The sequence below is a fragment of the Musca domestica genome, unplaced genomic scaffold (genome assembly GCF_030504385.1).
Source record: "Musca domestica strain aabys unplaced genomic scaffold, Musca_domestica.polishedcontigs.V.1.1 18, whole genome shotgun sequence".
NCBI classification, from domain to species: domain Eukaryota; kingdom Metazoa; phylum Arthropoda; class Insecta; order Diptera; family Muscidae; genus Musca; species Musca domestica.
The window spans coordinates 3,044,528-3,066,350 of NW_026712238.1; the positions used below are offsets into that span (position 1 = coordinate 3,044,528).

Consider the following 21,823-nt stretch of genomic DNA (forward strand, 5'->3'; position numbering starts at 1 on the left):
GCACCTTTGACATCCTTTAAAATTTGTTTAAAAAATCCACATCTTTGACATCGTTTAAAATTTGTTTAAAAAATCCACGCCTATAGGTCATTGGGTATCCTATACGAATACTCAAAAAATCCAGGCCTATTCGTCCTTTGGCATCCTTTAAAATTTGTTTAAAAAATCCACGCCTATAGGTCATTGGGTATCCTATACGAATACTCAAAAAATCCAGGCCTATTCGTCCTTTGGCATCCTTTAAAATTTGTTTAAAAAATCCACGCCTATAGGTCATTGGGTATCCTATACGAATACTCAAAAAATCCAGGCCTATTCGTCCTTTGGCATCCTTTAAAATTTGTTTAAAAAATCCACGCCTATAGGTCATTGGGTATCCTATACGAATCCAGGCCTATTCGTCCTTTGGCATCCTTTAAAATTTGTTTAAAAAATCCACGCCTATATGTCCTTTGGTATCCTTTAAAAATACTCAAAAAATTCCTTTGGCATTAATTAAAATTTATTTAAAAAATCCACGCCTATAGGTCATTGGGTATCCTATACGAATACTCAAAAAATCCCGGCCTATTCGTCCTTTGGCATCCTTTAAAATTTGTTTAAAAAATCCACGCCTATATGTCCTTTGGTATCCTTTAAAAATACTCAAAAAATTCCTTTGGCATTCATTAAAATTTGTTTAAAAAATCCACGCCTATATGTCCTTTGGTATCCTTTAAAAATACTCAAAAAAATCCTTTGGCATTCTTTAAAATTTATTTAAAAAATCCACGCCTATAGGTCATTGGGTATCCTATACGAATACTCAAAAAATCCAGGCCTATTCGTCCTTTGGCATCCTTTAAAATTTGTTTAAAAAATCCACGCCTATAGGTCATTGGGTATCCTACACGAATACTCAAAAAATCCAGGCCTATTCGTCCTTTGGCATCCTTTAAAATTTGTTTAAAAAATCCACGCCTACAGGTCCTTGGGTATTCTTTAAAAGTACTCAAAAAATTCAGGCCTATGGGTCCTTTGGCATCCTTTAAAATTTGTTTAAAAAATCCTTGGGTATCCTTTAAAAATACTCAAAAAATCCAGGCCTATTCGTCCTTTGGCATCCTTTAAAATTTGTTTAAAAAATCCACGCCTACAGGTCCTTGGGTATTCTTTAAAAGTACTCAAAAAATTCAGGCCTATGGGTCCTTTGGCATCCTTTAAAATTTGTTTAAAAAATCCTTGGGTATCCTTTAAAAATACTCAAAAAATCCAGGCCTATTAGTCCTTTGGCATCCTTTAAAATTTGTTTAAAAAATCAACGCCTATAGGTCCTTGGGTATCCCATAAGAATAATCAAAAAATCCAGGCCTATTGGTCCATTGGCATCATTTAAAATGTGTTTCAAAATCCACGCCTATAGGTCCTTGGGTATCCCATAAGATATCAAAAAATCCAGGAATATTGGTCCATTGGCATCCTTTAAAATTTGTTTGAAAACTTCACGCCTACAAGTATCCTTAAACAATACTCAAAAAATTTCGGGCCTATTTGTTATTTGACATCCTTTAAAATTTGTTTAAAAAATCCACGCCTATAGATCCTTGGGTATCCGTTAAAAGTACTCAAAAAATCCAGGCCTATTGGTCCTTTAGCATCCTTTAAAAGTTGTTTAAAAAAATCCACGCCTATAGGTCTTTGGGTATCCTTTAAAAGTACTCAACAAATCCAGGCCTATTGGTCCTTTGGCATCCTTTAAAATTTGTTTAAAAAATCCACGCCTATAGATCCTTGGGTATCCTTTAAAAGTACTCAAAAAATCCAGGCCTACTGGTCCTTTGGCATCCTTTAAAATTTGTTTAAAAAATTCACGCCTATAGGTCTAGGGTATCTTTTAAAAGTACTCAAAAAATCCAGGCCTTTTGGTCCTTTAGCATCCTTTAAAATTTGTTTAAAAAATCCACGCCTATAGGTCCTTGGGTATCCTTTAAAAGTACTCAAAAAATCCAGGCATATTGGTCCTTTGGCATCCTTTAAAATTTGTTTAAAAAATCCACGCCTATAGGTCCTTGGGTATCCTTTAAAAGTACTCAAAAAATCCAGGCCTATTGTTCCTTTGTACTTTAAAATTTGCTTAAAAAATCCACGCCTATAGGTCCTTGGGTATCCTTTAAAAGTACTCAAAAAATCCAGGCCTATCGGTCCTTTAAATCCTTTAAAATCTGTTTAAAAAATCCACGCCTATAGGTCCTTGGGTATCCTATAAGAATAATTGAAAAAATCCAGGCCTATTGGCCTTTAAAATTTGTTTAAAATATCCACGCCTGTAGGTCCTTGGGTATCCTTTAAAAGTACTCAAAAAATACAGGCCTATTAGTCCTTTGGCATCCTTTAAAATTTGTTTAAAAAATCCACGCCTATAGGTCCTTGGGTATCCTATAAGAATAATCAAAAAATCCAGGCCTATTGGCCTTTAAAATTTGTTTAAAAAATCCACGCCTATAGGTCCTTGAGTATCCTATAAGAATATGGAATGCAAGCTATAACCAAATATGAACCGATCTCGATAAAATTTGGCAGATATATTTTTGAGCAGTATATGATATCTGGTACCACACATCATTGTGGTAAAGTTCATATTACGAATTTAAGGGACTTTAACACCAAATCGGATGAAATACATATAGGGCGCTATATTTTAAAATTTGAAGTACTTGCTTCTAGGCTGAATTCGGTCGTATGGGCCAAAATCCATACTGATTCTAAAAATTTCGTGTGCAAAAACCTAAAACCGGCTTATGATATATATTGGAGCTCTATTCAAATCTGGTCCGAACTTTATCAAATTCGGCTGAGAAATTTCTGAGATGATGTCTTTTCCCTAATTTTATGTTATGGAGTTCATATTATGGCCGTTGGGATCTAAAATAACAAATCCGACATTCATCAAATTCCACGTATTTGCTTATAGGCGCAATTTGGTCGCAAGAACCAAATTCCATCATATATTACACATTTGGTATACAATAAAAGACAAAGACAGTAGCTATATCCAAATTTGATCCGATTACCTCCCATTTCAATCAAGTACCTTCTCCACAAAGGGTCGAAATTATGCAATGTGAAATAAGAGAAGTACTGTCTTTAAATCTCACACATTTCAATATTTTTACCAAGACAAGATGGGGATAGAACGTACTACTTCACCTCCAAGTACCTTCACCACAACTAGTCAAATTTATGGGAAATGAGCAACCGATTACATTTAAGCACACCTTCTGTGTCAAATTCTGTTACAGCTTCCAAATTACATTGAAATTGGAGATACACGAAATCCGCAAAAAAAAAACAGATTTCAATATAATTTGGCCCATTTATTTTTAGACCAAATTCCGACACACATTCCAATTTAAATATAATTTGGTAAATTTAGGCCTGCAGACTTCAAATTTAAAACTTGTAGTTTTTTCTACACAATTTTACATTCCCTTTGATGTATGCTTTTATTCAAATAACAGGTGGCCACTGTTTTTGAATATTTATCGATGATAAGACAAATGATGTTTTGTATTTTATTTATTTTTTTTTATTCGCCTATAATTTATCGGACTTTTTCTTCAACATGTGTTTTTCAAATTCCATCAGAAAAACATGAACAATTATTCATTCATTATAAATTCTATACTCATCTTCATCATCGTTGAGATATTTTTATTTGATTCAAATCAATGCATCAATGAAAACGTTTCTCAGTCAAAGTAAAAAACACTTGTTACGTTATTTTCATAGACCATAAGTAGATCCAAGATATCGAAATAATATCGAATGTATGTCTGAATGTGTTCAAGAGCAAGTGATGCGGAAGAATTTGGTGCGTAAATTCCAATGCATACACCTGGCAAAAAGTGAATATGAATTTGTGTATTTGAATTTAAATAAATTGATGTATGGTATATTTTATGTTTGAATTTATAAAATTTTTGTGGGAAAATGTGAAGAAGAAAAAAAATTAGAATTGACCTAACAATATAGAGTAATGAAAATCCAATGAGTTTACCACGTAAAAAAAGCAGTAAGTTCGCCGGGCCGAACTTAGAATACCCTCCATCATTTGAAATGTATTTGGAAATTTTCAAAAAAAATAAATCCGTTAAAAATCCCGTAAAAATAACGAATATAGGCGTTATATTGGGATCTATACGAAAACGTCGACCTGCATAGGCAACTTTTGCTATAAGTTATTACAATGTTCAAATACGAAAAATCTGGTTAATAATGTTGCTAAAATAATCAAAATACCGAATATAGGAAGGTAGCGTTATATCGGGGCTATACGAAGACCTGGACCTGCTTAGACAATTTTTTGTCACAGGTTGAAGTAACTATTAAGAACTTCAAATACGAAATTTGAAACAACTCCGGTGAACAATGTCCCTAACATCGTCAAAATATCGAATATCGGGGGATACCGTTGTAATACCGGGGGGTAAATTTCTAGGAAAGAACTTCTAGTACGGATTATTACCCAATTCCACTTGAAAATTAAGCTAATATCACCAAAATAGTACCGTTATATGGGGGATATAAGACATTGTGAACCTGTATATACAATGCTCTTCCAGGGGGTAAAATACTCAGAAGGAACTCCTTTTGTGGATTTTTAAATAATTTTATTGAAAAATTTGGGCTGCAATCACCAAAATACCGAAAATCGAGGGGCATCGTTATATGGGGGCTATACGATGTCGTGGATCGATATAGCCCATCTTCGAACTTGACTTGCCTGCAGACAAAAGACTGATCTGTGCATAATTTTAGCTTCCTATCTTTATTCGTTTTGACTCGATAGCATCACATTTTAGAATAAGTTTAGATTTGTTCGAATTGGTCATCTTTGGCACGAATTATGGCCTTAAAACGGCCAATGAAACCGTCACACCCTGCCCGAATGTTGTTCTGCGCTATTTTAGCCCATTCCCGGCGAAGCGCTTGCTTGAGGAGATCGACACTTTGGTATTTTTAAGTGTCAACCTTGTTTTCCAAAATACTCCAGACAATGCCAGGTATTAAAAAAAATTAGGGTTAAAGCCATAGTTTGTGTGAATTTCTGCAACCAGGCATCCTTTTCGAAGGATGACTTCAAAGACAAATATATTCTTCATCGAATTTCATTATTAGTCACCAAATAAAAGAAATCTCTAATATCATTGTTTATTGAAAAAATGTTGGCAACAATGTTCAAAAAAAAAAAAAAATACAACTGGCGAAGCTGATTTTATGACACCCTAAAACCCTTTGCATATTTAGTTGAGCTTCAAATATCAAATAAAGATATAACAAATGAGATGAATAATATATATTGGAGTTATACCTATATCTGAAACAATTTCACCAAATTTGACACACTTGTTTCTAGGCTCAATATGGTCGTAAGTGCCAAATTCCATCCAATTCCAGCAAATATTAAAGGTTTAGTGCACAATAAAAAGCAAATCGGACGACGATATATAAGGAAGCTATTTCCAACTCCAAATCGATCTCGATATAATTTGGGATAGGTCTTTCTGTGCTGTATTTCATATATTTCCCCAAATGTCGTTGTTACAGAGTGTATATTACGACTGCGGAGGATGAACAATATATATGGGAGCTATAGCTATATCTGAACCAATTTCGATCAAATTTGCTGGACTTATTTCCAGGCTTAATCCATCCCATTTGGGCTGAATAAAAGACAAATATGACGAAGATATATATGGGAGCTAAATCTAAATTTTGACCAATTTCAATAGGGTCAAACTTGTGTCAGGCAAATTACTTGCGCACAATTTCATCTGGATCGAGCAATAAATGCGACTTGTAATCTGTTTACAAATGTTCATAGACAGACGGGCGGGCGGACGGACATAGGGACAGATGGGCGGACATGCATAAATCGGCTCAGAATTTGATTCTATGCAGATCATCAACAGGAAGGCCTATCTTCTTTGCTTTTGCCTGTTACAAACAAATGCACAAAGACATAATACCCTGGTCACAGTGTGGCTCGTAGGGCATAAATAGTATAATTTATGACAATTTAATTAAAGACTATTGGCTATAAACACATGTTAACATAAAACATGGAATGACAAGAAAGAAAAACAAACTTTACTATTCGCCAGCAGCAATAATTCTAAACAATACGACTTTCGAACAATTTCAACGACAACAACAATAAACATTAGGCGGGAAAGAAATTCCCCAAGGAAATCTGAAAAAGAAAAACACAACAAGAAAATAACAACAATGTTTTTTTCCGAAAGACAACTAAAAACGCTGGATCTCCATGAACCACCAACAATATCTTGCCATACTGGGACCATAAACATTCTTTTTCCCAAGAAAAACAAATCAAAATTCCAGCAAAGCAATAAACTTGGAAACATCCAAATGATGACGCTGAAATGACTCTGATGGCAGCAAGGTGATGCACAATTACTCGGCATGTGTGGCTGTGTGTGTTTTTTGCCAAACAAAATGTATGCGATTAGAAAAAGAGCGGTAAAATATACGACAACACCAGCGGCAACAAAAACAAATCGAACCAAACAACAATCCGCCAAACAATCGAATACCTCCTGATTTCAAATCAGTTTGCCTCCCGGTAGACAATAAGACGAAACGAAATGAAACGGGGGAAAAATGCAACATTGAAAAAACATGAGTTTTATTTCCTAAAATAACTTGAATTGTGTCGTACAAACCACACAAAGACACAGACAGCTACCACTTGCGCGCCATCAACATGAATCACATGAGATAGATACTCCGTGCCTAGATCCAAGGCAGGCATAAGAGAGCCGTCATCACCCACATCATGCCACACATGCGGCTTGTATGGTTAAGAAAATAAACAATCGAACGGGAAACACTCGTTCAACTCGTCGTCATTCAAAAACACAATTTTACACGTTCAATCCGAAGGCACTTGAGGCACTTTCCTGCGAGTCAAGCGAAAAGTGTCTATTTTTCTATTTTCCAACCACATATATATGGATGTCTCTGTGTGTGTGTGTGCGTGTGAGTGAAAGTGTTGTGTCGTTGACAGAATATACGTTTTTAAGTGGCATCGCAAGTTGGATGCTGCGACGACCATGTGGGAAGCCGTAGACGCCAGGGCACTGTGTGATGTTTCAGAAATAAGTGACTAGGAAATTATCACTAAAAAGGAAATTGTTAAAGTGGCGTACATTAATTGATATGTTCGATATCTTCGTGTGTGAGTTCGAGATGTGGACATTGCAAGAAACAGGTGGATTTTTTCAAAAAAGAAAAAAATGTAAATATTGGCCTCTTTCTTCGATTGCTGACGCTGAATTTCAAACTCGGAAGCGTACGCTCCTTAGGAAAATAAGATTTTTTGCTAGGGTTTTTATGCCCTCCGTCATAGTATGGTATATTGAGTTTATCATTCCGTCCATGTCGATGTAGCCATTTTTTTTTTTGAAAATTGAAGAATTGGCTCACTATCCGAAGGTAAGAATTTCCATAGATTTTTTTTTTTAGGAAAATAATTTTTTTGCTATGATTTTTATATCCTCCATTATAGTATGGAGGGTATATTAAGTTTTTCATTCCGTCCATGTCGATTTAGCCATGTCCGTCTCTCTACCTTCTGAACGAAATGAAGTATGTTCTATAAATTCTACTCAGATGTATGGTCTGCGGGACTTTTGATAATAAAAATGGACAATATAAGTCCACAATTTGTTATATCCTCCTTTAACGACAGATGTAAGGTGTTTTCATTGTTTTAGTCACGATTTTAACCCAATTTTTCTATAAATTGACAGCATGTGTTCACATTATGATATAGTCACTAGAAAAAATGTACCTCCAGATATTTGGTATTTTTATGACTTGTGTCACACTTTTCACCGGAATGTTTAAAATTTGAATTTTGAATTGTTCATACAGGTCCTCTTCTTCGTATAGCCACCATATAACGGTACCTCTCTATATTTGAAAATTTGATAATTTAAAGGACATAATTTAATTATTTCAATTTTCCTATTGTATGTTCATAATAGGTACTACAACCTCTTACAAGAAACTCTACCATTCTTTGTTTTAAATTGAAAAAATGAAACTGGCTATCCAAGGTAAGAGGGTTATATATGCCCTCCATATGGTATCAGTAAACATTCGATAATTTGATGATTCCAGTCGCTTATTTAAAAAGTATTTTTTTTTTTTTTTTGGAATTTTGAACTACGTAGCAAAGTAGTGTGAATAGGCCCACTTTTATATAGCCCCCAGATATTCAATATATGGTTGACTTAAGAGTAGTGTAATTATGATGAATCTAGAATAATGGGTTAAAACTGAAATTTGATGTTGAGATCCATGTTCGTTTTAGAGCTTATAAATGGAGACGTTGAAATAGTTTTGGACCGAAAAATTGGAAAATTTAGTAAGTTGCATAAAGTTTTGATTAAAAAATTCTGTCAAACTGAAAAAATTGTGCATTTTGAGTACTTACAAGTAAAAAAGGAGCAAGTTCACTCGGGGCAGAACTTTGAATACCCTCCACCATTTGAAACGAATTTGGCAATTTACATAAAATAGAATTCGTTAAAAATTCTGTTAAAATCTTAAAAATACCGAATGTAGCCGTTATATTAGGGTCTATGGGGGGTTATACGAAGACGTGGACCTGTACAGACAATTTTCTGTCGTAGGCTGCTCCATTGCGAACTTCAAATACCAAATTTGAAACATTTCCGGTGAATAATGTCGGGAGGTACCGTTATACGGGGACTTACGAAGACATGGACCTGCACAGACAATTTTCTGTTATAGGCTGTAGGATCCATCCCGAACTTCAAATACCAAATTTGAAAAATTTCCGGTGAATAATGTCCTTAAATCATCATAATACCGAATATCGGGAGGTGCCGTTATATAGGGGCTATACGAAGACGATTTTCTGTCTTAGGCTGTAGTATCCATTACGAACTGGTGGAGGGTATAAAAACGACTAACACGACCTATTGAAACGATTCTAAAAATGTAAGGTGAATATTTCGCTGACGGCCACTTGCTAGTCTTTTAATATAATTGCTTATTATTCGTTAGCAGTTGAAGTTCTATCAGGTAGATGTCTTTATAGGTCCACTTTTTCGTCGTTGGAGAAGACTCCAACACTTTTTTCTATTCTTTGTTATATTCTTCGAACCTTTTGTGGGAGATTTACCAAGGGAGTTGAGTCGATATATCTCATCTAATGTATTTTTAAATGTAGCTTTAACTATCATATATATCATATTATGCTTCCGCCGATTTGGTATTTTGGCCATCTCAAAGTCATATTCAGCCCCCTAACAATTTTTTTTCAAATATTTCGGTTTCGATTTAAGTATAGCTCCCACATATAACTTCTTCTCATTTGATGTAAATTAGATTCCATTTTTGCTACTTTTGTCCAGTTGGGTTTGAGCCTTGTATTATGCGACTAAGTTCGAAATAGAATAACGTCTGGTTATGGCTATAGGTACAAGCAATACGTTTCATCTGATTTCATATTTAATTATGAATTCCTGAAGTTATAATATCAATTAAGTTCTCCACGATAAATAACACACAGCCTAGAAATATGTCAAATTTTTAGTTAAATCCCTCTCTCTCTCTCTCTCTCTCTCTCTCTCTCTTTCTCGGTTCGATTTAGTTATAGCCCCTATAAAAAGGACATCGCTTGCCAAATTAGTACGAATTTTGGATTTTATGCCAGAGACAAATTTGTTAGAATTCGAAACATATTAAGATACATCTGCCGCACATATTTTCCATCCGAAGTACATAGACTCCCAATATTAATTAGTTGTCAGGGATCCAATTTAAACTTGTTTTCCTTCCCTACATGTTCTTCACCTTTTTATATTTTTATACCCTTCACCATTCTATGGAGGGTATATTAGCTTTGTCATTTCATTTGTAACTCCTGGAAATATTCATAATAGACCCTACAAAATACAAATATTCTGGATCAGCGTAAAATTCTAAGACGATCTAGCGATGTCTGTCAGTCTGTCTGCCCATCTGTCTGTCCGTCAGCCTGTTGTAATCACGCTATTTTTCGAACGAAGGCTAAAATTTTCCATACATGCATAGTTTACCAGCACGCAGGTTAAGTTCATAAATGGGCCATGTCGGTCCAAGTTTTCGTATAGCACCCATATAACGGTATTTCACGATGATTGGTATTTTGGTGATTTTTACGACATTATTCACAGGAATTGTTTCAAATTTCATATTGGAAGATCTTAATGGGTACTACAACCTACATTAACAAAATTCGTATGAATGTCCACGTCTTCGTATAGCCCCCATATGACAGTACACCCCCCCCCCCTCCATACTCGGTATTTTCATGATTTTTGTGACATTATTTACCAGAATTGTAACAAATTTAGTATTTAAGGATCGTAATGGGTACTACAGCCTATGACAAAAAAATCGTATGCATGTTCAGCTTTTCGTATATCCCCCATATTCGATATTTAAGCGACATTATTCACTGGAACTGTTTCAAATTTTGTATTTGAAGTTCGTAGTTGGTGCTACAGCCTATGACAGAAATCTTTGTATGCAGGTCCACGTCCTCGTATAGCCCCCATATAACGGTTTTCATTTAAGAGGTAGTTTTTGGCATTTTTTGAAATTTTTCAAATTTCTTTCCAAATGGTTGGGGGTATTAAAAGTTCGGCCCAGCCGAACTTAGCTTATTCTTTACATGTTATTTTTTGGTGGATTTATAAAAATAGCGATCAAATCCCCAATATTACTCCAATCTGATTCTATTATGAATAAGAACATTTATGGTATATGGTAATATGATATTTTTCTTCCAACCTAACTTTTAAACACCTCCCTCGTATTCTATTTAAAAACCTTCCTTAACCGTCGTTTTCTTTTGTTGGTGCAAAAATTTCAACACCATAGCGTCGCGTCATAACGTGTGCGTTTCATATGATTCAATAAAAGTTCTTAAATACTTCAAATTGTTTATTGTTTAGACTGAAAGGCAATGGTAATAGGCAATAAGTGGCTAACAAGTTGTTGCTGTTGTTGTGGGCATGAAAAAAGTACACACACACATACACATATCAAGAGTTTTGTGGCATGCACGATTAAATGAATTCATATGAAATGTTAATGACCTTTCATCACTCGACGGCTTGCTCTTTTTTTATTGGAAAATCTCACACAATATTGTGTTTTCAAATTCATTTTCGCATGGCATTAATGATTTTTTTTTTTTTTTCTTTTTTTTTGTGAAACGGAAGTTATTTGAATTAATTTATATGAATTTATTCAACCATATATGTATGGCATTTAGGCAATTAACAAATATGTAAATTATTTTTATGGGAAAATTTTGTGTATACAAGAAAATTTCAATTGCAAATTATTAAAAATTCTAAATTTTATAGGAAATGTTAATGCCAGAATTCGAGTTGTGTACACAATAGAGAAAACTAAATATAATATCCTTTCGATAGTTGAAAAGAACACACAACAAAATTTTCTCCGCATGAACATTTTCCAGTTGCTATTTGTATAACATTTTATAACCCTTGGACATAAACATGTCATCCGACCGGGTGATGTGTGCCCAAGACTAATTCATTTCGAAAATGAACAGATTGTAAATTTTGAAATGACAAATATTTTGACATTAATTGCTGAGGGTTGTTGTAAACAAAAATAGTTTTATATTTGTATAAATGCTAACAAATACAGGGTGCTACTCTGTCTGTCTGTGTTAGTCAGCCAGGCAGTCAGTCAGTCTGCAGTATGACCCTATACATTAGATACAACTCAAGTTCAACTTGAATGTGTCAGAATGTTAGGAAGGGGTTTTGTTGTGGAGCAAGAAAAATTTATTTATGTAAAACGATTTAGTTTTAGAATTATTTAACATTGGTTCTGTCATAGGAAATAAAAAAGAAAATGAAGTTATATGTTTTAGTACGATTAAAAACATTGCTCGCTTCAAAATTCGGTTAATAGGATTTCAAACAAATTATGGTAACTATTCAAATATAGAACTTAATCTAATTCAAAAAATTAAATAAATTTTTACCTGTTTGGCAGGCCAAAACAAAAACCTCAGTTAGCTCAGTCGAGCCTCGCTTTTAAAAATAATGTATATTATTTTTGCGACTGATTTGAAATCCCTTCAAAGCAAAAAAAAAAAAAATTCTTTCAAATAATGGGTTTATTAAGAGACTCAACGATATTTGATCTAGAATGTTTTTATGAAAAGTAGGGTATATTACGATTGTTACACCTATATAACTCTTATGGAGCCCCATAGCGTATATATATTTATGATCAGCATGAAAGCCGATTTAACGATATCCTGTCTGTCTTTTGAACTCACGATATTATTTGATTTAGAGCTTTTAATTTTGGCATAATAGTTTTTCGTTTTCGTATAGCCCCCGTATAGGGGCACATCCCTATATTCTGCATTTTTTATGTTCAGGGCGAGATGAAAAAACTGCAACCAATTTCAGACTGCTGTCATTCCTAAGCAACTCGTTCGAAAGCTGCTAAAATTATTCCAGTGGCAGGTCACTATATTGTTTACAAGCGTACAAAATCATTTGCGTGGGAATTTTCCAGAAAAAAAGTTATTCGTGTTGGAATCCAAGCGTGATAGTGTGATTTCTTTATATTTGGCTGGAAAACCACAAGCAGCTATCGTTAGAGCACTCCAGCATTTAAAGGTGAATAAATCTTTTGTGTCTCGTACCATCGCTTGTTACCGCGATTCTCGTAGCGTAGCCTGACTTCAAGGAAGTGGACGAAAAAAAAACAGCAATATCAGCAGGAATGGTTCGAAAAGTAAAGAAGCGACTTGATCGAAACCCGCGTCGCAGTGGCCGAAAAATTGCTTGTGAGCTAAACATATCGCAATATTCCATTCGGTAAATATTTAGAAAATGAGCTCGGGGTAAAGCCATTGAAATTCAAAAAAGTGCAAGAACTTTCACCGCAACAGAAAGAAAATAGACTCGAGAGTTGATTCACTTGGCCGAAATTGGTGAACTGCCAAATTTGGTTTTCTCCGATGAGAAAATATAACTGCCGATGGTCGCTCTCCGCTAGTATTAATCGACCGTGGCATCAGAATAAATGCCGAATACTATCAGGAAAATATTCTGGAGGGTGTATCAAAGCCTTGGGCACCCAAACATTTTGGCCGCAGACCCTGGACATTCCAACAGGACTCAGCACCATCGCACTCAGCACGCGCCACCCAAGAATGGTTACAAAATAAGATTCTTCGCTTCAATTCCAGCGAACAACTAAAATCCCCGGATACCAATCCGTTGGACTTTTGTGTCTGGAGTGCTTTGGAATGCAAGGTTGGCACTAAAAAATACCAAAGTGTCGATCAACTCAAGCAAGCGCTTCGCCGGGATTGGGGCAAAATACCGAAGAGCAACATTCGGGCAGCGTGTGACAGTTTTAATGGTCGTTTGAATGCCATAATTCGTGCCAAAGGTGACCAATTCGAACAAATCAAATCTTATTCTAAAATTTGATGCTATTTCCGACAATTTTGTTTTCATTCAAAAAAAAAAAAAAAAAAAATAAATAAATAAATAAATAAATAAATAAAAAAAGTAAAAATTATGGCGTGTGACTTTGTTGCAGTTTTTTTATCTCACCCTGCATATACTAAAATTAAGCGATTCAAAAAATAAGAAAAGTGGCAGGGGGAGAATTTGCCCCCTCTATTTATTTATTTTTTTTTTGTCAGGTATCTCTGTCCCCATAGTCTGCTAGATTTTTCAGTTTTTTTTTTTTTTTTTTTTTTTTTGCAGTGGTAGGACTACTAAATAATCCGTGGGCCGCAATATTCGGCTTTGTAATACCCTTCTGCAATTGTCGTGCGTAAATTGTCGGGTTGCAGTTCTTGTTTTCATGTCTTGGTTATATATTGTCTCATGAATCGTCTGGAAAGTAAATCTTTGATTTTTTAAGAGCTATAGAAAACATAAAAAAACACTCAAAATTTAAAAAATGCATGGAATCTTTATTTGCTTCAGTGTTTGAAGATTACCTAATGGAAATGTTGACCGTGACTGCGCCTCAAATGGTTCATCCGCATTATCCAATTTTGGCATACACTTTTAAACTTTTGGATAAGTATCTCACGAATAAAGTCCTTAATTTTGTCTTCAAATGGGTCAATTGAAGCGGGTAAATATGAGATGTAGCAATGTCCCACAAAAAATAGTCTTAAGAACTTAAATCGCACGATTTAGATCCCGAACAGGAAATGAAATTTTCACAGAACTTGCCTCACGATATATCAATTTTATGCATGTTGTTTGGCATGTGGCACCATTTTGTTGAAACCACATGCCATGTAAGTCAAGCTCTTGAATTTTGGGAAAAAAATGTTGGATATCATCTAACGCTCATCATTCGCTGTTACATTACGAAGTACCGTACAATGATGCCACCAGCACATAAACAGCACCAAACTGTGACTTTTTTAGGATGTACTCTAATTTTTGCAAATGTTGTCCATTGAGAAAAAAATGAATAAAGCGCGCAATGCCATTTTTTAAAGAGCACACCTTTTGATAATAAAATCAAATAAAATAAAAAAAATGAAAAAATAATTTTGAAAAAAGGTTTAAATTTTCGACCAAAATAATTCTCGTGTTGTTATTAGTAATATTAGCCAGAAATCTTAGTTCAAAAATTAAGAAAAAAATGGAAAAGGGAGGGCCTCCCCTTCCCTCTCTATTTAGTATAATTTGCCATGGAGCAATATTAAGTTTATAAATCCGTTTGTAACCCCTTGAAAAAAGCATTTAAAACCCCACACAATAAATATACAAATCTATGTCGCCATTTAGCTCTAACAGTCCGTCTGTCTGTAAAAATCACTCTAGCTTCGGAATGGAATGAAGTAGATGGACACACTTTTAGTAAAATTTGATTCAACCCCGTATAATTAAAAAAAAATATTAAAATGAATCATATAAGTCCACTATACTATACTGAATTTGCTATAAGTTGACAGATTGTGTTTCCAGTGTGTGAGAAACATCCTGGCGGAGCTCTCTACATATAAGTCCAAATTTCGGTATAGACCCCAGGTATTTGTATCTCCAGATATTCCTCATTTTTGATAAGTTGTGCTTTTAAATTTAATATTTGACGTTCGTGTTAGGCTTTACCTTCTATGGGAGAAAATGGCCTATACAAGTTCAAGTCTTTAAATAATGCAGAATCTATTCTATTTTAATAGAGTCCAACTGATTCGATTTTATCAGAATAACATTTCCTGGCAAAATTTAAATCTGTTCACGACCAAATAGATACACAAAGAATTATAAACACACTCTCTACAAAATCTGCAGGTCATTTACGTTTGCAACAACCCTAATATTTGTTTTTATAAAAAAACATTGATAACTAGGAAATCTATAATTTTTAATTCAACATTTGACGGTCTGCTTATGTAACGGTTTAAATCTGAAGAAAGTTATTGTCCTATTTGTTAAACGAATGCTAGTTAAATATATTTTTTTCGCAGATTTAGCATCAAACTACTATTTTCAAAAAATTGATTTTCCCAAAATTCTGAGTATGCACTTTTCCACTTCAAAATGGAGAATCCTTGTGCCCCAGTCAATGATTTTCTGCATACTACAATGATCTTGACCGAATTCGCATTGACAATCCAACAAAGAACTTTATTTTGCAGCAATTTTTCTCTTCTCATAACACAATATAGTTTCATACAAAGAACAAGCATGGATTGTACACCAGTATTCAGTATTTGTTTTTCCCTTCACCAAAAAACACAGAACAAAAACATGATTTATTTTTAGAACAATTCAATACGAAAAAAAAAGGTGCTCACAACTGTTTGAATGTTATAGAGGTCGGAATTTGTTTGTATTGAATGGCAATTTTGTTTTCAATTTTACATTTGATTTCTTTGCTTTTAGAAAAGAAAAAAACTATTGAAATCCCCTTTTTGACTTCCAACGTTCAGCTGTTTCACCTCATCTCCCCATTAAATGGATTTGAATTCAGGCAATATTTCATTGGATGATGATGATGCTGTTACTATTCCCTTTGATTGTTGCTGGCATTTGTTTTGATAGTTCCGAAATGAAGATTATTTCGAAGAGTATGAAAAATTGAATAAAAATAAAAGCCGACATCAGCATTCATGTAACATATTTGTTATTTTGAATTGAATGTTGCCGACATGGAGAATAAAATAAAATGTTTTTCAGCTTATTGAAAAAAGATTATTTGGGATTATTTCATATTGGACATACGTTTCGGATTTGTATATATTTCATTGCAAATATGTTTTGAAATAAAAAGAATTTTTGAAAGGCCCCTAACCCATGGCTCCTATTCAAAGTAATATTTGTACAATGTATAATTTATTATTGAGTTTGGATATATACCTATACTAAGGTCCAGGGACATAAGGAAGGTTGGTACTTCCGTATGTTCTTCGAAATGGAGAAACTTTTGCCATTTCTGAATATATTTCATGGAAAGTCAATTTTTGCCAGATCCTGCCATATTGACTGATACTTTCTACATTCACTCTAAATGAGATATATTTTGGAAAATGTTGAAATATGTGTCAGGTACCAGGTAAATTGGACCAAAGTATTCCAATTCATCTAATACTGATAAAAGCATATTGAAGAAAATTTAAAGAAAATCAGATATCTATATAACAATTTTTTATACCCTCCACCTTGAAAAGTAGTGTATACCAACCTTGTCATTCCGTTTATGGCATATATTTGTCGTAGACCCCATAAAGTATACATGTTCCTAATCAGGATAAAATTGTCCGACAGGATCTGTCTGTCCGTCTGTCTGTCATTTGAAATCACGATACAACCCACATTATTTGACATAGAGCTTCACGAACAATTTGTATTGTGTACAGGTTGGTTGGTATTGAAAATGAGATATATCGGTCCACGTTTTGCTATAGCCGCTATATAATAGAAACTCCCGATATTCGGTGTTTTGGTGACTTTTGCCACATTTTTCCAAGGATTTGTCCAAAATATGGCATTTGCAGTTTGCGGAATATGGTATGTATGTGTCCATGTTTCCGTATAACCCCCACATAATGGTACTTCCGGATATTCAGTATTTTGATGATATTTACCATTTCTTTCCACAGGTTGTTCTAAAAATTATTGTTTGTAGGTTATAATGGTTTTGTCTAAAAATTATTATTTTTAGCTTATAATGGGTTCTTGCTCCGGTGGCAGAACATTGAATATTTAGGTCCACGTTTTCCTATAGGGAACTATTGGGATAAGGGAAATTTGAAGACAATCGGACTTTTATTTCAAATTTTAGAAGAGTAATAGTTATTCCGAATTATGACCCTTTGTGTGGGAGGTACCTGACGGAAAAGATCGATATTGTCCATCTTTACACCAGATATGTCTTGGTAGAAATATTGGGATGTGGAACATTTGAAGACAATCGGACTCTTATTTCACATTTTAGAAGAATAATAATTATTTCGAATTTTGACCCTTTGTGTGGGAGGTACCAGAAGTAATAGCCTGACATACTCCGTCTTCACATCAAATCTTGAGCTAATAGAAATATTTGAATATGCGAAATTTGAAGATAAGCGGACACTTATTTCACATTTTGCAAGAGTTATAATTATTCCAAATTTTGATCTATTTTGGGGGGAGGTACTTGAAGAAGTTGTCCAATATATCCCATCCTCACACTAGATGTTGTGTTGGTAAAAATCTTGGGATGAGGGAAATTTGATGCTTATTCCGAAACTTACTGCACATTTTAGAAAAGTTATAATTATTCCAAATGTTGACCGTTCGTGGGAGAGGTACGAGAAGGAATTGTCCTATATATTCCGACTTCACGATGGATCATGTGTTGATAGAAATATTGGAATGTGCGAAATTTTAAGACAATCTGACTCTTACTTCATATTTTAGAAGAGTAGTAACTATTCCAAATTGTAACCCTATGTGGCGAGGCACTTGACGGAGTGAACCGATATTGTCCATTTTCGCACAAGTACTGACAAAAATATTGGTATTTGCAAAGTTTGCACAAAATCGAATGATCCTTTCATGTTCTACGAGGTAAATTATTTTCTTTGAAAATTTTTAACTTTTTTTGGGGGAGGTACCAGAAGGAGTGGACCGGTGTTACCCATCTTCGAATTTAATCTTAGTTTGACTATAATATTACCATGTACCAAGTTTGGATCAAGTCGAAAATTGTCTTCGAGAGTTATCGTGCGCACCAGCCAGCCAGCCAAATGTCCTGAAACGGATTTGGTCCAAAGATACCTAGTGTCTGAAAACGTCATTTCGATGAGGACGCCTTGGCCGTATCAAATGATATATACCCTGTGAAGACGTATGCATAAATGACTGAAAATTTTAGATTTAGAAGAAGATAGAAAATCGAGATAAACTGGGAGATATTGAGAACTGACAGATCATGAGAGGTTATACCTGAAATTAGGCCGATATACCAAGTCGAATTTAAGGTATAGCTGATCTTAGTATAGATGATCTCGATTTTCCATTTTTCGAAAGTTGTAGTCTCAATTTCCAATTAAATTAGCAAAGTATTTGACCATTTTTACACCTCGCAGGAACATTCAATTAAGTTGAAAAATTTTGTTTATGGCCATTCTTTAAATTAATTAGCTATGCTTCCAAATTCCGGAACCTAAACTCGGCCAGCCCGAACTTTTAATATCCTCCATAATTTGGAAGCAAAAGAACTTGATTGAAAAAAAAGTTGAAATGAAGCCCATTAACGAGGGCTATACGAAGACGAGGATCTACATACGCTATTTTTTGTCATAGGCTGTAGTATCCATCATGACCTTAAAATACGAAATTTGAAACAATTCCGTTAAATTATGTCGCTTATCTCATCAAAATACAGAAAAAAGTGAGGTACCGTTATATATCGGCTAAACGAAGGCATGGACCCACATGATCAATTTTCAGTCATAGAAGGTAGTACCTATTATGAACATAAAATATGAAATAGGAAATAATATATCTAAAATCATAAAATTACCGAATATTGAAAGGTCCCGTTATATGGAGCTGTACGAAAACATAGACCGACATATGACCCATTTATGAACTTAACCTTCATAAATGTTAGCCTTCTACCTTGATTCTATCGAAAGATGGCTTGATTAGAACGGACGAACAGGCAGTCACATAGACTGACAGTCGGAAATAGCTAAATCTAAGAATTTTACTGTTCAAGAATATATATACTCTGTTGGGTCTGACATGAGTATTTCGAGGTGTTACAAATGGAAAGACAAAGTAAATATTTTATTGTTTTAACTTGATATTTTTCCAAATTGTGCCCATTTTGCTTAGTCACGTCACAACGAATAACTAATTCCGGCACTAATTACCCAAAACGTTCATCAAATATCTCAACGTAATCTCAAAAGTAAACCAAACAAAAACTAACGAAGAAGATGAAGGAGAAAAAATAAAATAACATCTGTTACAAATGGACCAGTAAACTTAAGATATCATAACCTAAATCACAGAAAACAAACCCCGGCGAACCAACAAACCAACCAACCATCATACCAAACTGAACCGAGAAAAAGTTAGTTGGTAACACATGTCCCTAGTCGCAGTCGGATGAGGGGTTAAATATAGTTTTTATCATTTCGCATACAAATCAGCAACAAAGTTGGAGTGGAAAAAACTGTATAATTTGCCTTGGTTTGGGATACAGGGAAATGCGAAGACAGGCTATGAGAATTGACAGGAAGTCGGCCATAAGTGGAGGCGAATAAAAAGCCAAGAAGTAGGATTTTTTCTGTTGTTGTTGTTGAAAACTTTTGGTAGTTTTATAAATTAAATTATATGTGAAATGGTTATAAATGTTGTTTGTGTCAGTGAGTTTTTTTTTTTGCGTTTTCAACAGATCCTTCTCCACACTCGGGCGACTGACACAAGAACATCTCTGGTGTACACATACACATGCGTTCCTTCTCCTATTGCTATAATTAGTGACGTAATTAATTATGTGGTTAAAAGTTGTAAATAACACTTTTCGTGTTGTTTTCTCTGCATTTATTTAGTTGTTGTTTTTTTTGTTTTGGTATTTTCTTCCTGGCATTCGCAAATAAAAATGAGATTTCTTCGCAGATGAGTTGTTGTGGCGAAAGTAATGCCACATATATTTTGTTTTTCCCGTAGCGTTTTTTTTTCTCTTCTTGTCCACATCTTCTATTTTCATTTGCCACTTTTGGAAGAAATGTGGCAGCAATTTATCTTCCAAGCATCATATTTTGTGATAATTAGTCACAAAACAAAATAAAGATGTTGACTTTTGAAGATTTCTTGCTTTTTTTTGCTACTAAATTGGTGGATCGGAAGAACGAGAAAACGAGTGGGAAAAAGGAGTTGTATCTTTAATGGGTTTTTGCCACGCTGCGGAAAGTAATAATAATCTATGATTTCATTTCACAAACAACTGAGATTTTGTTGAAGTGAAATTAATTATCCCCAAGGAATGTGAAATTTGTAAGGATTAATGTATTTTGGTTTTATTGTTGATTTTCTTTTCTGCACGAAATAGAGAAGAAAAAGTTGAAACGTATGCCATGACAAATTAAAGAAACACACTTATTCCATTTTAATTTCCTAGATGTCAAATTTTATGGAGGAGGGAGACAGCGTAATTGGTAATTGTGCAAGAGTTTTACTTGCCTATCAAGGTGTTTTCCCGCAAATTAAGTAATATGGTGGGAAATGACCATTGGCTAAAATATAATAAACAAGTAAAAAAGCTATAAGTTCGGTCTTGCCAAACTTTGAATACCTTCCACCACTTGAAACGAATTTGGCAATTTTCAACAAAATAAAATCTTTTTAAAAATTCTGTTAAAATCTTAAAAATACCGAATGTAGTCGTTATATTAGGGTGTGTACGACGTGGACCTTCATTATTAAAATGCCGAATATAGGGAGGTAGTATTATATGGGGCTATACGTGGACCTGGACAGACAATTTTCTGTCATAGGCTGTAGTATCCATCCATTACCAATTTTAAATACCAAATTTGAAGCAATTCCAAAAAATAATGTCGCTAGAATAATCAAAATATCAAATATCGGAAGGTACCGTTATATGGGTGCTATACGATGATGACAAATTTCAAATACCAAGGTACCATTATATGGGGGCTATACCAAAACGTGGACCTATATGGCCCATCTTCAATAAAAAAAAGACCTGCAGACATAGTTATTGCAAGGCAAGGTTAGCAGAGGTAAGAAGAAATCCAACTTTATTCTCTGTCTCAAAATAATTCAGTAAGTAGATAAGTAGTATAATAAGAGTACTAATTGAGCTGATTTACGTCTTTCTCTTCCTCTCAACAAAAAAGCCGATGACAATCAATTGTCTCAAATGCAATAACAATACATTTCAGAAAACTTTTTTGGTGAGTCATCCCCAATGATGACAATGTCATACTTCCTTTACAATTTTCCAAATACATAAATGAATGAATGGCATGACTACATTCTTACAAAAACACTCGTTCTCTTTTCACTTACCATAAGATTTCGACATCAATTGCGCCTGCCGACTAAATTTTTCGTTTGTAATCCAAAGCGCAGCAGCACACACAAACGAAGCAATGAGAAGTACACAAATAAGAGCACTGCTCAAAACACATGAGTCCAAAAGATAGATTAATAAGAGAAAGCAATAATTGCATTTTTCT

The 21,823-nt window shown here is 34.3% G+C and overlaps 1 protein-coding gene across 1 annotated transcript in view; it reads left to right on the top strand.

The window, feature by feature from the left end:
- LOC101897882 (innexin shaking-B) overlaps positions 1–21,823 on the top strand; it is a 703,106-nt gene that overhangs the window by 43,246 nt on the left and 638,037 nt on the right. The window lies entirely within an intron of this gene.